The following is an 18506-nucleotide window of genomic DNA, read 5'->3' on the forward strand; positions in this document are numbered from 1 at the left end:
TTAAACACTGAGATTTATATTTGGGCACTGGAACACTGAAGGTCTCTAACTCCTATGTTATAAATGTGAATGTTTCCACTAGCTAATATTTATGCTTTTTCTTATTTTCTAAAAGGTAACATTTGTTAGATACTCATAGTGAAGAGCCGAATACCCTTTTCTTTGTATGAAAGTGTAACAGTCTTTCTCTGACTGATTGTGCAGTCATGACATAGCTGAGGTGAAGATCCAACTTCAAACATTGCAAGATAAATCATTTCCACATTCTTGCTTAAGTGGCTATTTTAGTGTAGAGAAGCACATTTTCTGTTGAGTGCTAATGCCACTGTCTCCTTGACCCAAGGTCTTAACTATTTTGAGCAAAGTAGGCTTGGTAGTTGGTGTAAGGAAGAGTTTGTAAGTAAAACAGTTGCCTGGTAGAAATTTTGAAATTTCTGTGCCTCTTGGGATTGTTCATTGGTAAAAGCATTGAAAGAATGAAATGTGCTTTATGCAAGGTATTAACAGGAATATGTTCTTGTTGTCTTTTCATATTTGTAGAAACTGGGGTAGGAGGGCTGGAACCACAGGCTTACATGAAGGACCTGAGGAAGGGAACATGCTTCTCAACTCATTTCGTATCGTGCCCAGCAGCTCCAGCAGCTTTGCTCTTGTTTTCAGCAGTGAGATCTATTAGCAGGAGGCATTTTTTTTTTTTAATTTTTTTTTTCCCCTTGAAAAGAGGAGGAAGTAAGAACATGTAATGTTGCTTAGTGGAAACAAGACTGTAGTTTTATCCTGGTTTTGCTGTTTGAGGGCAGCCTAGCAGCACCCACATGAGCAACAAAGCCATGTAATTATTTTTGTGGTTGTAACACACAAAAAAATCATCAACCAGGAATGCTAGTTAAACTTCAGTAGCTTTGTTGTCACTAGGAATATAATGGAATTTAGTTGTGTGCACTTCACATGAGCTAAAACTGTGCTCATTTCTTCTCTTGATGTGCTATCCTTGAGGTGTGTTACTGTTTCAAGCTGTGTCCTGATGACTGTGTTCCCAAGCCCCTCTGGACTGTGGCAGTTTGGTGCAGAAGAGCCTTTTCCTCCCCTGGATTGTGTCAGTTCCCTGGCGTCAAATTCTTCTGCAAATGTAGGGAGACCTTGAACATTTGAAAGGACTTTCAGGTTTCAAACAAGAAGAACATTGTCAGAAACAGAGGTAAAGTAAATATGTTGTGTTTTTTTTTTTGCTGTTCTTTTTGCTGTTAAGTTTTAGTGGCTGCATAAAAGAATAAAAATAAGCATTTAGAGGGAGATAAAAACAAGGGCACCTTTCCACTGGTGCTACCTGATGATTCTCTGGTGATTTCTCCCACACAGAGCTGCCCAGCCTTATTTGCCATGGTCAGGGGAAGGTGAGGCAAGGTCTCTGCTTCATGCAGTTTCTCCCTTTTGCCAGAGTACTTCTGCAGCTTTAGTAGAGAGAGGCTGTATTTGGAAAGACCTTTTGCTCTCTTGTTGTTTCCTCATGCTGGAGAATAGCATTATGAAGGATGGATAGCATTTAGCTGTAAATGAGTTTCATTGTTTTTAATTCAAGTAGCAGCCTCTGTGAATTGTTTTAGAACAGCATCACACTACTGAAATTTTAAAGGAAATGGAAAAAATGTCTGACACAAAGACATCTGAAACGAGGCAGTTGATTCATATAGAATATTAAGAACACACCTAGTGGAAATATTGTGTGAGAGTGTTAAAAATAAACCTAGACTCATTTAGTCCTGAGTGTTTAGCTGGGTTAAAACTGAAGAGAATGGGCAGAAAATGAGCTTTCCTACAAAATAAACTAACATGCTTCAAATTGCTCTAGAACACTGCAAGATGTGTTTTAGCAGTGTGCATAATAAATGTGAAGTTGTTATTTACTTCATGAAAAATAATGTCAGCAGTAATAAAGACAGGTAATGACAGTCCAGTGGTGCTTTCTGGCTGAGAGCACTGAGGGAAAAAAACTATTGTCACTGCAATTAGCAAAATATTTTGTGTGTTTTTTCTTGTTTCCTTTGAGCTGCCTGTCAATCAACTACAGCTATGTCATGTCAGTGCATTACAGGGCAGGTTTTCAAAGCTACTCATGGAAGATTTAACTACACTAAAGGGTTTGCTTGAATAAGAAGTTCCCTGACTTTATGGGAATGTCCAAAGGAGTCAAAGAGGTGGCAGATCATCAGGAACAGTAAAGATGTAAGTACAGTATATAGAACCCCAAAGAGAAGCTGGAAAATAAAAGCAAGTATGGTAAAATAAAATATCTTTATGGATACAAATGAACTGCAGAAAAGACACTTGGGCCTTGCCTCCCTTCCTCTTTCATACATGCAAAAAATTAGATTTCACCAAGTGACAAAACACAATTCTTCTTTTCCTTTGCAAACATGTTCAATAGTACTTGCTTAGCATCTTCATAGTTCTATTCCTTATTTTCATTCCTCAAATTGAGAATGTTTACAAAGCATCTGCATTTGTATGAAACATGACAAAATTATCAGATAATTGTTGGGTACAAAATGTTAGGTGCAGTAAACAGATACTGAACACATAAAGCTTCTTTTTTGGAAGAAGAGTTAGCAGTTCTCGAAGTTGCTAACTACAGGTCGTTTGCACCAAAGCTATTTTTGAAAATATCTGCAGTGCAGAGATAATAGAGGAATAATGTCTCACAAAGTGTTTCTGATTATAAAGTGTATTTAATAATGTATTAATTTGCACATCTAATGTTATAAACCTTTCAATCATCACAAAGATTATTTTTTTCTTTTTAAGTTGATAAGTTCCTTTCAGCATTGTTCTGAAAAGGGTGAGAAAGTCTTTGAAACAAGTTCTTACATCCTAAATTACAATGGATTAAGTTCAATATAGCTTTGAAGCAACGTGCTTTTAAACTTGAGCATAGGGGAGCGTACTTGGTTCTTGTGTACTTGGTACTTAGTGCAATCAAAATAGTTTTCTTTTGAAATTTTTCTTGCTGTGACTCGAGGTTTTGATCTCTTTGCAGAGATCAAGATTTGCAAGGGTGAAATTAAAGCCTAAATATTTTGTGAACTTTATGGTACTTAGAACAAAGAAATGAATAGGACATCAGCAGTAAGTATTAATATCAATAGATGCATAGTTTTTTAGGCTGCTATTTGACATCTGGAAGAATCCCTAAACATTTGTTTTCATATTTGCCTGCAACATGTTTTTTCCAGATTTAATTCATCTGTAGTAGCTGGTTTTCAAAAGCAGAATTTGAGTTTTCTCTCTCTCTCTCTCTCTTTTTTTTTTTTTTTTTTTTTCTCTGCTTAGCTTCTTGCATTCTTCCTTTCTGTTTCTGTCCACCTAACCTTGTTCTTACCCTGAATGTCTGCTGGTGGTTCTCATGTTTGCTGTCTCTGCCGGTCCCGCTGTTATGACCTTTAGCACACAGGAAAGGACAGTGTCTCCTCTTCCTCTGTTGTGGGCTTATGTACAAGGCTGTGGCCATCTTTGCTGGCTTCAGTCAACTAAAGCTCTGTATTGATTTTTTTGCAGGTGAGTCCTAAGGCTTCTGTGCATCTAACTTTTATTCTCAAAGTAACATTTCTTATAAAGAAAATGCTTGCAGGGTACTGACACTGGTACTTTCCTCTGACTGCATCATAGAGATTTTATATCATTTAACTTTTTTTGTGGTGGAGGATGGCTTTGTGGCACAGACAGAAGGAAGCACTGTGGAGCAGAGGAGCTCTGGGTTTAAAGCAAAGTCTGTGCTAAAAGCAAAAACTGGCTTTGGGATGAAAACATTGTTGGCTAGGAGAAATCTCTTATCTGGGGTGACTCTGAGACATAATTGAATGACTCAAGTAAATATTTGTTTAATGTGTCATGAAAAGTACCCTGGCATCCCAATTAGTGGAAATGCAAATTTTTTTTATATACAAAGAAAAAAAAATCCGATGAATTCTGGATGGCTCCAAACACACACAGGGACCAAGAGTTCAGTATCTGTCATGTTAAACTGATTAAAGAAAAATATTCTGGTTAACTTCTTGTCCATAATTACATCAGTGTTTGAAATTTTCTTTTTCATTGCAGCATGTAGCTCTGAAACATCAATTTACATAACCTACTATTTTTAGGATCAGTTTCCTTGGGCTGGCTAATCTCTGCTGTGTTGTAAAGGAACCTACTCTGTGTGGATGCTGACGGAATGGTTGTTTAGTTACCTCCAAAATCTCCTGGTGTGTGCTCCTGCTTTTGGAAGGTTCAAGGTTTGTTTTATTAAAAATAAATGAGATTCATAACTGTAATTCACCATTACCCAGCCTGTCGAAACACGAATAAGACCTGTACGTGGGTCTGCAATGGTTTAACTAAATGAGTTTATTAAACAGGGAAAGCTCTAGCATGAGGATATAAACAATGGTTTTGGAAAACACTAAGTGGAGGAAAATTGGCTGTTATTCAGTTTTGCAGTGTTTACTTGCTTTTCCTATTGTGGCAGGAGATTTTATTTTGTAAAACTTGTTTAACCTTCAGTGTCACTTTGTTTAATCTGAGCAGCTACATGAAACGTCTAAAGTGCCAACGTGTCATCCCTTGGCTAGGGCTGGGGACGTGCATCCTGATCCGCCTGCATCCTGATCCACATGCCTGAAGCTGCCTGTGAGGCACGAAGTGACACACGAGGAGGGCAGCAGCACCCAGCCCACCTCCAGGAAGCAAATATTTTAGTCCTGACTCCAGTAACAGGCATTCTGCCCCTGCTTTTCTCACTAGGGCCTGACTTCAGGGAGGGAAGTTTTCTTTTGGTGTCACATTCTTTTGCAATGTCTCATTTTGGTTTGCAATAGATGATGCATGGACCACAGGGGAGGATGGGCTTTGGAGGCTTAGTTAGCCCTGGTGACTCACCAGAGAGTTTTTCAATAGCCGACCTCTTTGCAGTCTGGAGAGTGGAAGTTATTTAAATCACCTCGGAATTAAGTTTTACCTGCCTGGCAGCAGCACTTAGCAGGGCAGATGTAGCAGTGGGTGAAGGTGCCAAGGGCTGGGGACCAGTTCCTCCTCCTCTGCTCCATTTCTGACCGTAGAGGCTCCAGATGCTGATCTCCATTGCATCTTTCCAAATATTTTTTTTTTTTTTGAGAGAGCATAAAGCCTGGCTCGTTCCTTGAAAGTAATCAACTTCAGCCTTCTGCAGTTTGAGTGAAAATCTTACGGCAGTTTTATGAAATAGTCAACAGATGTTTTCCCTGCCAACAAATGGGAAAACAGTTGTGTTCTAAGATGCTTTGTTGTTGTTTTTGTTCAATGTGGAAGGTATTGTCCAAGAAATACCAGGGCAACTTGGGAGTTTTCATGAAGTTGCCTTTCAGTATCCTTTTAAGGGAATAATTTTTATTACGAAAATTTATGTCAGGCATTTGTTCCTATTGCACTCTGGTGCCAAGCAACTTGATTCTTCAATCAAGCTTGTGCCATCTGTTTTTAATTCAAATATTCATTGTAATTGAATACTGTGTTATCGAAGTGACTGTACTTGTTCCCATTTGCTAACAAGGTACATAGCTTGCTGACATCTGCATATGGATAGGTTTGAAACTTGCTGTATCCTGTAATCATTCCTTGTTAAAGAAAAGATGTGGCAAAGAATGAGCCCTCAGGAGTTACAGACTGATGGCATTCATGGAGGGGTCATGAAAATTCCTGTAATAGATTATTATTCAGTGCAATTGCCGCCCTATTGTTTCAGTGTATTGTATTGTCTGAAACTTGCCTTGCATCTGCACAAGTTTGATGCTAATTCAGAACATACTGTTATCAATTCAAGGATTTTTAGAGGTTTTTTTTTTTTTTTGGTGATTCTGTTTTGATCTGACTGCTTCAATGATTTCCTCCAACTAGGCAATGCTGTAAGGTGTCTGTAGGTTAAGCTAATCATTGGATCTCTATGGGAGCAGGGTAGTTTGTTTCCTGTATCACCATGACACTGGATGTTATTTGTTTGCTCCATAGCTTATGGTTCTAGGGGAGGATTTCATAGCAAAAATGATAACTTTCAGGTAATGCTTTTGAGTTTAGTTGGAGACAACTCAGATGTTTTAGGATATAAATAATCCCATTTAATTATATATATATTTATACATGGTTAGCTAGTTATCCTTTCCACTGTTTTTGTACTTTTTAATTTAAAATCATTTTAAAGATAGCATTTAGGAATTTTGGTCAATAATTACTTGCCAAGAATATGCTAAATTTCTTTTCAGGTGATCAGGGAGAAGCTGACCAGCTCTACATGTTACATTTTTGAGCCCTAGGTAAGGAAAAGGGAACCCTATTTCAGCATCATGAATAAGTCTGCCAAAATAGTTCCCAGTAGTTGAAGAAAAGCAGTGAACATGGTAAATTGTTTTCTTCATAGCACTACCAAAAGCTTAGAAAACAGGGAAGCTCTATTAGTGGAGTACATTTCAGTGTGATTTTCATCCTGCTTAGGGGAAAATCCTGATAAGTCCAAATTGTCCTTAGCTTCCTTCTGCTACTGAGGTTAGGAGACTGTAGAAAGGGACACATGAAGAAGCTGCTCTCTGCTTTTCCAATAAATCAGCTGTTGCAGATAGGTCGAAGGTAATCCAGGATTTGTCTTTCTGTTCAGTTTCTTCATCTTTAATGATGGCATTAAAGCTTGTTTCAAGTAGTTATAGATGTAATTCGCAAATGGTGCAAAGCTTATTTTTCTTTTCTTTCTCTGAGAAATATGACCTTTAAACAAACAAACTTTCTCTCCCTTGTCTTTCATTTTGTTTTTTATTACTCTGCCCTTTTTGACCTGGAGGTTTTGACCAACCATCTACTCTTTTAGTCTTCTAAACATTTTGCAGTGACAGCGTAGGTGTCTGTGTAATACATGTAAACTATGTGCCATACCATGACACAGGTTGAAAACCATTTTGTTGCTGTGTAAATTGGTTCATAATTTTTTTTTTTTGCCGTAGTGCTAGCTCAGAAGCAATAATATAAAATAAATGTATTTATTTACAAAAGCTTTGCATCCTAAAAAGGTGTTTAATATCTAGTAATACATTGCCATATACAAAAAATCCTGAAATTCTGACTCAAAACCTCCATTTGTTACAATGGATTTTTTAAAGGGTAAAAATGGCAAGTTTCACTCAGTCTTAAATGCTGTTAATTTGAAGTGTGCAATTATTAGATCTGAAAGAATACCTTTAAAAGACTGTAAGTTGAATCGCGTACTTACTATGAAGTTTGGTTATAAATGTTTAATTTTGGATGCATGGAAAAGTGGTAACTGAGTGACCTGTTTGTGTAGCATGTACAGATTTAGTTTTTATTTCCTTGTTTGATGATGTATACAGAAAATATTGAGGATCTGTGTACTTACTATTCTGATATTGATAAGCTTATACTGCAGAGTTAAAGATAGTAGCCAGCCACTATGGAACTGAAAGGTAAAGGAGTTTTCCTATGTGATGCCATCTAAAGGACAAAAAGTGGTATAAATCAATAAATCTTTTTTTTTTCTTTTTTTTTTTTCTTTTTTTTTTTTTTTTTTTTTTTCTTTTAATGCAATTTACAGGGCATAGTCTTTTTGATAGGAAGTATGTGTTGCTTATGAACTCAAGAGATTTTGTTGGAGTAGATTCACTAAATAATAAAATCATTTCCTTTTTTTTTTTTGATTGTCAGATACGAAGTAGACAGAATATCTGGAAACTTTTTATTATCTGCACTGCTTACACAGTGAATGTCTGTGATTCACAAACGTGGGTCAGTATCTTGTTTTATTCCTCTTGTCCTTTCCTTTTTCTGTAATCTGTTAATAACTTAACAGTGAATTATGCAAATTGCCTTAATCAGAGGAATAAGTTTGGATTATTATTTCACTTTATGTCAGTATCTATTATGTGCTAGTAGATTTCCAAATACAAAAAGATGGTATCTTCTCCAGAAGGGCTAAACTACGATGCCACAGCCAGAACTCCATTACTTTGAGTGACGTTATTAACACAGCGTAGCAGAAACATTGTCATACATTTCCTTTCAGCTGTGAGTAACTCTTAAACTAAATCCACTGGGCAGGAACTTGATGTAGCTGTTTTAAAAAATTTCAGCAGGAAGCATTCTTTTGTTTTAGGTATGATCTTAGTGGAAAAGAGTGGAAAATGGGCAATGTTTTTTGCACATTTTAACATTCCTATGTTTATTTGCTTTGAACTAGCATACTCTTGTAGATATATTTTGGACATTATTGATTTGTCTTTTCAATGTTGCTGTGAATGTCTGAATTAAAAAAGTTATGTACTTAGGGAAACTGTGGCTTTTCTCTTTGTGGGTAAGTTGTAGCAGTGATGGTGGAGGGTTGCTGCATGCTGTGGCCGATTTTTTTAAAAATTTTTATTTGTATATCCCTATTGGCTCCGTGGCAGGCTCCATTAATAGGTCCACTCCTGTGTTTGAAAGTGGGCATCCGCTTAAGTACCTTGTTTGGTAAGGATTTCTGTGGTAAGTGTCGGAATGGCTTTGGGGAACTCTGGATCTGAGGTCTTCCCCTTTCCCGTGAGTCTCACAGCCCGATGTGCTGCGGTGGCTGCAGTGTATTTATGTGCCTAGATTAGCAGTGTCCTCTCCTGGATTGGGCACTTACACAAGGAGGAAACTGAAGCGCTGGAGGATGTTTACACAGCGGGCAGTGGGCATTGCTGTTAATATTTTAGAGAGCCTTTTAAGGGCTGTTATATTATTAATCTGATATGTTAATAGCATGCAAAATGCATAAAAGTTGTGCCTAGAAGAAACATTCCCAAAGTACCTTAATCCTTATATCGATAACACTACTATTGGGTTACACGCTTTTAATCCCAGAGGAGTTGTCGCCTGACATTAAACTGTCCAAATAGTATTTATATCTGCTGCTGCCCTGCAAGATCACTTAACCCTGCACAGCAGTTTAAAAGTAGTTAATGACAGACCCGGCATGACTTGCCCCTTATGAATGATCACATAAGTTCGACCTGTGCTGTCATGGTTTATGGAGGAAGGCAGTTTGTCCATAGCCTGCTTCAGCCACAGCAGGTAATTTGAAATGAAATGAGACAGTTTCTACAAGCAGATTGATTTGGGAATCTTGCCTGTTCTTCCCTTTGACCCTTGACAAGTTGACACTACAAAGATTGTGACTTTAAAAAATGATTGGGTGCAAATACATTTAGGTAGATGATTTACTATGTGTTAAAGCAAGGACAGTGCATTTAGAATGGAGCTGTGAGGGAAGGTAATTGTGAACTTTAACAACTCATGTTTTATGTTTCTGTATCTTATTAATTATCTGACTGGGCGAATCTTCTGGCAACAGTGGACCAAGTACTTTATGAGATAAAGTCTGTGCGAGTCCACAGATTCTGCATATCAGCATTCAGAATTTTACCTATACAGAAATAACTGCATCTGACTGAGAAATTCGATAGGAATACTTTATTTCATTGGACAGTAAGGGTTAAGTCTGAAGAAGGACTTCTGAATGTATAGGTTTCCCAATCCAAAGATGTCTTTATTTTATTATCCTTTTGCAAATGCAGTCATGCAAATAAAAATATTGAAATAGTAAGATTCAACGTATGATAGATAACTGGCAAATAGTGAAATAATGAAATGATGCCAGAAAGAGAGAGAAAATCACAATTATGTGTCTATAAATATTTTGGTCTTCCAAAGCCTACACCCTCTTGGTTAAAAAGAATTATGTGCATTTTACAAGATACTGTATGAAGATTTTGAGTGCCTTTCTGATTTATGTAATTGAATTTTTCCCAAAACCATTTTGTGATTAGTTATGTCATTTTAAAACGAATTAGCTAAGATGTATTGCTTCTGAAGAATTACCCTATGATGATGCAGGTTGGTATGTAAAGCACATATACAAATGCTGCTGGAGAACGTATAGTATGAATTTCACGATAACTTTAATTTGAACATTTAATTAAGTCACAGTCCTAGAAAGCAGAAACTTATCTCTGTTAAACCACCTACCTCTAAATGTGCTATGAGTGTGCAGTTTTAAATGCATAAGACAGAGTAAATGTTTGCACAGTCAAAGTTCATCTTTTTGCAGGTCTTTCTCCTGGTGTCTGTTTGAAATGCTTTGCGTGAAGCATAATTTTGAAGATGCTTGTAAAAAAAAAAAATTACAAATTATTTAATACCCTTTTGACTGTCTTCACTGAACTATGTTAAAAATATTTTGCTGAAATGTTTCTTTATGTTGTCCATTGGGTTTAATAGACATGCCATTTAATAAGCTCTCTACCTGTAAGGATAGACTATTTGACCTTTGTGACCTGCCAGTGGTAGACATAGTATAAGATTGCTTTGTGAAATAAAGCTGTCGGTAACATCAACAAAATAAAAAATGATCGTATTCCAATACTCTCTGCTGAGTACTATGACAGCACTGAAATATGGAATAAAATTGAAAGTAGATTAGTTTTGGGTCCTAAGTCATGTTTTGACAAGATATAAGAGAGGAGAACATATCTTTGAACTTTTAGTTTTAAAGTTTTTTAATGAAAATATTTATCATTTTGTAAGGTTCCTTCTTTCTTTATCACAACTGGGCTGTATAACCTTAAAACAATCCATTCTCTTATTGTGAGGGATATAAATACTGTACTATCTTTTATATTAAACATCATAAAGGATACATGCACAGTATGAAATTGCTTGACACTTGCAAGTAAAGGACTGTCATGTTAATAAAAAGCTTATTGGAGAGGTTGAAAAATCAGTCATTAATAAGCCACATATTTTTAAACTATGTAAAGCATGTAAATACTGCAGACAAGAGGGCAGTTTTTGCCATATTTCCTCCTCTCTCTTTGAAATGCTTATGGTTGAAAGCAATAGTGTAAATAACAATGATCATTGCCTGTTCTGTGGTTATTGTAAACTTCAAATGATTTGAAAAGAAATTCATTAATATTTTAAGTTACGATGATTAATCAAATGAAATGAAGAGTGTTTTTTTTTTTTTTTTTTTTTTTTTTCCTTCGAGGGGGGGAGAGCGACACAACACTGACATGATTGAGCATGCTAGCATTTCTGTAACTTGCTTTCAGTCTCTTCTGAAAAAGACTACCTACCAAAATAGAGATACATATTCCCAAGTCACCAAAATCCACTTTGTAAAAATAGCTACACAACGTGGAGAGTGGAGGGGAAACTATGTTAAAATGGTGTGATAATCTTTCTGTCTTCATCTGCATGTATAATAAATACAAAGACAATTAATTTAAATATCTCTCTATGGTTAACATTGCTGGCTTTTTACCGGTTCAGTTTTTTCAAATTACTTTAAAAAGAAAAACAAATGACATAAGCTGTTGACTGTTTTTTCAAGCAAACATTGGGAATAAAAAGGCGACAAATCCAAAAAGTGAAAAAAAATATTATGATTGCAGCAGGGAGTAAATTAGTTGACATAACTCTTATAAAATGCCTTTTAATTCAGTTCTCCTCATTTGGCTCTGCTGTTCTTCTAAGTGCTCGATTGTTAGTTATTGCAAATACATTTTTTTTTTTTTTCTGGAATATTTTCAAGTTAGCACACCAGTTTTTATAGTAGTTATTTTTGAAGATGTAGAAATGAAATATGTTCTATGTATGAAGTCACAACATTTCTACCAAGGTATTGGTCTGTCTTTAATTTCAGCAAATCAGGAGATTCTCTAAACGCTGTAGGAAATGCAAGTATTTTTTTTTTTTTACACTGCCCCATAAACAAAAATATTCATAGAAAATCAGAGCAGTGTAGGGAGATTGTCTTTACAATGCATTTAAGAGGACTTACGGATTTTTAGCAGAGTTTAATCATGCTCTAAGACTCAAAAGTTTACTAAAATAATTTGATCAGGTATCAAAGGAATATTTTTAGGACCATATTCAAATTGTACCTTGAGAAGACTGAAATGAAGAAAACTAGAGAAACTTACAGGAAAATCAACTTGGTCTGTATTGGACTATTGTTATTTGTTCCACTGCTTTACGTTTGCCCTTTCTAATGCTGTGAAAGCAAAGTAAATGGATTATCCTTTGGCCCTACAGATGGTTTGAGATGATCTGTTGCTGAGATCACTGGTGGGAGCAGTGTTGTTTTACTCTTTGAATTAGGTTAATCTCCATTACTATTAATTTCTGTGATTGTAAAGAGTGCATGTCCCGGGCAGCATCATCTTTGCCTGGGGAATATTTTGAAGTCTCAGCACTTCAGGATCATTTCGATGCTGACTGCCAGCATAGCTATTTAGAAAATGAGGCTGTGGAGGAGAATGTGGGCATTTCAGCCCGCCAGCTGGGTATCTTCGTGTTCCACTGTGGCCTAAGGAAGAGTACTCTGCTGGAAACATCAAGTGCCTGTTTACAGCTGGGAATACCTCAGGAAAAGGGCAAACTCGTCCTGGCCCAGTGAAGTACTGATTGTGTGCGCCAGCAAGGTAAATGTGGCTTGGTTTGTCAGCAGCAGTGTGCAGCCACGTTGTGAATTCGTTTGAGCCAACCGAGGAGGTTCCTCTAATCACCACCCAAATTGTGAATTAATATGGGAATATTTCTAGTGGCAGGAATCTCTTCTCCTCAGATTTAAGTATGTATTTCTAAAGATAGTCTAAAATGCCATTTTTTTTTTCTCTGTTTTCTCAGGATTTTGTAGAAGCTTGTCCTGCTGAAGATGAGCAGTTAGGTACTGAACAGCACCACGAGGAAAGCAGTCCATCTCATGGCCTGGTTGTATTCCATTTCTACTCCTTTGTTGATTTACTTTACGAGGTACCTTCTTTACCTTACCCAAACCATTCTTTGTACAAATAACAGCAATTAATTGAGTTGCACAGAACATGGGCAAGAGAAAGCAGTGCCTAGTTGCCCAGGATTTGCCAGGATTTCTTTTGGTGCCTGCAGTTTGCAGCTGCCTGGCTGCACCAGACAGTTTTATGCATTACATTGCCAACCACATGAGATGGAGGCTCGTTTAATAATTTGTGCAAACTTAGATTTGAGTGTTATCTGATTTGCCCTTTTGAATAGGCTTAAAGAAGAGCATAGCTTAGAAGTAGAAACGAAGTATTATATATGTGTATATGTATGTGTGTGTGTATATATGTAAAACTAGCATTAAAATATATATAACTCACTAGTAAGCATATTTCAAATCCCTCTGGAAGCTCTTCCAATTTTACTATATAAAATAGACTTTATTTTAGCAACTGATTTTCCTTTCCTTTCCTTGATCATTCCCATTCTTTTTGCTTGCACAAAAAGTAAATAGTTGAGTTTTGCTTATTCAAAGGTACTTTACTACAAATCACTTGTGCTTAGAATTAAAGCTCAGGTTTTTATAATCTTTGATTTTCCTCAAAATCGTTAAGTTGCATAAATGGAACTAATTTGAGGAACAGTATAAAGAAACCCTTTGCTTCAATTTTTTTATAATATACATAGGCATTGGAGTCCAAAAACATCACGTGAGGAGTGCTCTGTATTGTGCTTACAACTTATAATCAAGTTTTCAATACACTTCATTTTAATGTGACAAAAAGAGTTCCCGTTTTTTCTCTAGCACTGTTCCATGAGACCAAAAGGTGGCAGCACTAACTCCGCTGTCCTTGCTCTGGCTGTTTATACCTCGTCTTCTGCATGTCGGGGAAAAAAAAAGGTGGATGGGGGTGGTGGGATTTTTAAAATGGAGACTTCATTATTGATTACAACAGTAGTAGTTTGTTAACATGAGCAATGGTATTAAATAGCTCTGCTATGCTGACTGATTCAGGAGCCATGCTAACAATTTTGAATATCCCATGCAGGCTCTGTACACAAAACTTCAGTGATTAAGCAAATGTCTGATTGTGTAAAACCAAATATTCTCTTACCCCAGTCAGGGAGTGGCAGCTGATAACAGAAGACTAAATCAGCTGCATCAACCCTGTCACACGGTGAAAGGTGTGTGCTGCAGCCCCTACGAACCGGAGCCAGAGCAGATGCTGCAGAATCTATCGCTGGCTGGCTGCCATTCGCTGGAGGTTTTGATTAATAACTTCCAAGGAAGAAAAGAAAAGACTTTTACAATGATGGTTTGTCTTCAGTTATTCTGGTAATTATTTTTGTGAGTAGGACGTGCTAGAGAAATGTTCTGCATTTTGACCAAGCCAGATTGCTTTGGAGAACAACCTTTTTAGCAACTATTACTGCTACATATCACTTTTATGATCACAGTGAAATCATCTGAAATACAACTTATTTGTGTTGTACTGAGGTTTTCTTCTTGTTTGACGATATATGTTTATTTTTTTTTCTCCCCTGTTGAATAAAGTTAATGCTACTGCTTGAAGGCTGCACATTTTTTTTTTTCCTTGTTCCTGGTGAATACTTTCCCATTTGCTATTTCTTGAAGATGCCTACATGGCCTTTTTTGAGGAAGAGGCCTTGATGTGACTCCCTTCAAAGGCCCCACCAACTACATTTCAATTTTCCATTGGTAATCTGTGATAGATTAAATGTACTTCATCATGGATGTAATTCCATTCTAGTGGGCTCCAGAGTTTGTTGCAGAGTTAAGCTTGCAAATAGAATGCACATGCTAGTGCTGGGAGATCCGCTAGCAGCCTGGATCGCTCTTCCACTGTGTTTCTAATAGAAACAAATGTTAAAGGGGCTTAAAAAATGCTCTCTCATTTTCTGAGAGTCACAATGAAACGATAATGTACTTTGGCATTGAGAATCACAGGAAACTCCTTAGCAATGTGAAGCATGCTGCTTTCCCCCATGGATGAATGAGCTGTTCTCCACTGCAGTTTGAATCCCAATTGACTTGGGGAGAGAGACGGGAGACCATAATGATGAATGAAACTGAGTGTCCCAGATGACAGTGCAGAGCGGTGCTGTTGTGTTGTTCACTTATAAAGTACTCTAGGTTATTTACTGATATTTTTTTCAAGGTTACATTGCTGTACATAGCACAGGTCAGATCTGTACAAGAAATACTATAGTCTAAGGCATTTCTAGTAGTAGGTCTTTTTCACCCTTTCATTTTCTCTCTCTCTCTCCATTCCCCTTCTTCTCCCCACCCCCTTCCTGTTAGAGGTAAGGTTTAGAGGATGACAAACCCCATCTATCTGAGCAGTGCTGGATCTGCTCGTACAGCTCTCTGCATGGTCCTGTAATGCACTATGTAGCAATTGTGTGTCAGCTCTAAAACAAAGTTTATGATATTTTTGAAGACTCTGTTAGTTCCTGTCAATGTTAACCTAGAAACAGCAACAGCAATTCACTACTCTGCGAAGTTTATGGATCTGATGGTGCTTGCCAAGAGGACTGTATCCCCGAGGTGGTGACGTTGTGCAGAGGAGAAATCAGAATCGTTTGGATGAATTTCCAAACGATTAAAGGGCTGTGATATTGCATGGCTTCATCGTTGCCGCCGTTGGTAGCCTCATGCAGAATTGCTCCCTCATGTCACCAGTAAGCAGTCAGGGGAACTTATTAACATACAAATGCAGCAGGAGTAGTTGTTTCAGTGGCACATCTATTTACCTGGGACTTGTGGATCTCTAATTCCAATAGTGAATTTTATTGAATGGATTAAAAAATAACAAAACATGTTTTTCAAGATTTATAGTGTATGGCAGCAAGATTTTTTTTCTTTGTATCTTGGATGTCACTTTTTTTTTTTTTTTTTTAATAGCAATCATAACCCTTTGTGTAACTTCTCTGTTACCCTAGCTGGTGAAAAACTATGAAGCAGGCTGTAATCCTTTCTTTGAATATGTTAATTTTCTTTCTGCCTCATACGACCTTTAACCCCATAATAAGTGAGCACCTATCAATCATTCATGTGTTTATTTTCACAGTGCTTTGTGGAGGTAGGGAATACTGTAGACGGCAGCTGAAGTACATGGTCTTTGGGGACCTCTGCAGCATCAAATAGAATACTAGTGGTTGGCTCTGGGTTTTCTGGCTGCAAGTCTAGTATTCAATAAACTATCTTACTTCTCCAATGCAGGGCTGAGGCAGAGGACTGCATTTGATAAAGAGAAACATCTAAATACGCATCTTCAGGATTGCATGCAAGCATTGCACGCTTGCAGTTTGATCAAACAACATGCAAAGAAGACCATGCACGCAGCGGTCTGTGAACGTAACAAAGACCTGTGCTTCATACGAATGGGTTTTACACAAAACTAGTGCAATCCAAAAATTCAGAAATCACCAGTGTGGTGCTCATTTGTATTCAGAAGAAATGCAGTTAAGCACTGATAGACTTTAGTTTTACACCATGCCATTTTAACCAGTGATTTCTGTGCAGAGCAGCCGGATATGGGTGAATTTTTGCCATTTATGTGTCACTGTGACCCAAATTCTGTAGTCCATAATTAAACAAAGCTCCCTGGGGGGCCTTCAGAGGGTATTTTGCTTTCCTTGATTTAGGATAGTAAGATTCAGCTCCAATATTCTTCATTGTATGCTTCCTTCATTGAACTTACAATTAATATCACACAAAAGCCTTGATTCTTCTAGAAATAGGTCTGAGGTAAATGAAATGATTGTGATGTAATATGAAATGTTTTAAAGGGTTGTGGAATCCAATTTTGCTTTTTATTTCATAGGTGAAGGTGGAATGAAAGTTTGGTTTTTCATCTGACAGGAGAAGTAATGGTCCTTGTGATGAAAGCAGTGACCTAAGATTTTGGAGATCTGTTGGATACTTGATTTTACCACATGCTCCTTGAATAAACCAGAAAAGTTCTTCTGTGATTAAGCAAGTCACACACAGAGCAGGGATGGCAAGGACAATGTTCTTCTGTCTTCAGATAGGTGTTGTAGAGACACTTCCAAAATGTAGCTGAGGGCAAAAAGTAGGAATGGGATGGTGGTACACACATAGCGTGGTCATGGGAACTGGTGTGTTAGATGTCATTATTGTGTTTACAGCACTGTATGGAGTCATCTTCATGGAGCTGCTGAAAAACAGATACTTCACAGGACAGCTGAAGTGTGAGGTGCTGCTGGTAGTCCTGGTTTGTGGGAGAAGAGACCTGCTAGTCCCTGGCTGTATCAGGAGGAGGAAATAATGGCTAGTGGGGTTAGAAGGAAAAGCTGGAACAGTGTAACTGCAGTTACTGCTCTTTCTGTCTGTTGCAGGATAGCCTCCACTGTGAGGGTAGTTAGCACAAATGGAGACATGGTAGTGATTTTGTGCCAAGTTTTGGTATGGTGCTGGTCAAACTTTATTGCAAAAATCCCTGTGTTGCAAGTTTCAAAAAGATTAGCAAAGGCTTCAATCTCTGGTGAAGAGGAATCTGAAGAAACTCTTCTTTCACATAAGGTAAGGAAACTCCTCTCTCCCAGGCAACCATGCCATTTCTTTTCTGAAGTCCGTAATTAGGAGACGGTTTGATAGTGAAGCGATGATCTGGTTAAATTACAGACTGATTTGTTTTACCATTTCCCAGAGTCCTTTCTGTGGTGCATTATCACAGAATCACAGAATTTCTAAGTTGGAAGAGACCTCAAGATCATTGAGTCCAACCTCTGACCTAACACTATTATGATCTATTTCAGGACTGTTTGGGGAGAAACAGCTCTTAACTTGGTCAGATGGTCTGTCCTACAAAATTCAGTTATATAAACTCCTGCTGCCCTGGTGTTCCTAAAACAGGGGCAAGCTATTATCTACATGGATACTTCACCTATCTTGCTAATACTTAGAAAACATTGACAGTCAGGCTCCTTTGAGAGGAACAAAACCACAAGCATTCCCTTCTAAATCTCTGCTAAGCAAGCATTTATTGTATGTATATATAAGTAGATAGGTCTATAGCAAAAAACCTGTATCAGTATGTGTGTAATACCATTAACATTTATACATACACAGGGCGAGTGAGATTCCTTGCCATCTTTTTGAGTCTGTTGCTCACCAGGTACTGAATGAGAAATTAAATGCAATGTTGAGATGTTTCTTTATTTAAAGTTTGTTTGACCCTTAAAACGACATAAATAAATAAATAAATCAATCAATCAATCACAGGCTTAAAAATAACAGGGTTTTATTTTTAAGGTGTAAAATAGTATTTGGGTTCTTTGGACCTGCTATTAGGGTTTGAAGCCTGCATAATGCACTTAGATTGTTTCCAACCTTTTTTGCTCTTATCATGGACTTTTTTTTTTTTTAATTGAGATCCTTCTGTATGGATTTCCCTCCAGGAGTTTGATGTTAAAGTGAAACATGAAGTATTTTCCAACATGCAGCAATACACTAAGAACTGACAGCAATTAGAGGTGGAATTGGATTTGTAATCTGCTTTAGAATGCAAGCACGCTTTGTGATGCTAAGCAGGAATTAAAAGATATGAAAAATATGAATTATCTAAATTTGTTTACAGGTTCACCATAGTTGTATCCCAGCCCCTACGAAGAAAACTCCAATCCCATTATTC

General features: G+C 37.3%; 1 long non-coding RNA gene across 2 annotated transcripts; it reads left to right on the forward strand.

The window, feature by feature from the left end:
• Window positions 1-246: 246 nt before the first annotated feature.
• On the forward strand, window positions 247-14401 carry LOC311440285. Of its 2 annotated transcripts, XR_014695314.1 has the most exons (8): window positions 247-396; window positions 541-1198; window positions 2083-2223; window positions 4140-4271; window positions 6270-6320; window positions 7714-7794; window positions 12718-12843; window positions 13949-14401. It is a non-coding gene; the product is annotated as an uncharacterized lncRNA (long non-coding RNA). The 2 variants fall into 2 exon arrangements; XR_014695313.1 differs by lacking the exon at window positions 6270-6320 and having other exon boundaries at window positions 4096-4271.
• Window positions 14402-18506: the final 4105 nt, after the last annotated feature.

The sequence above is a fragment of the Aythya ferina genome (genome assembly GCF_964211825.1).
Source record: "Aythya ferina genome assembly, chromosome: 8".
NCBI classification, from domain to species: Eukaryota; Metazoa; Chordata; class Aves; order Anseriformes; family Anatidae; genus Aythya; species Aythya ferina.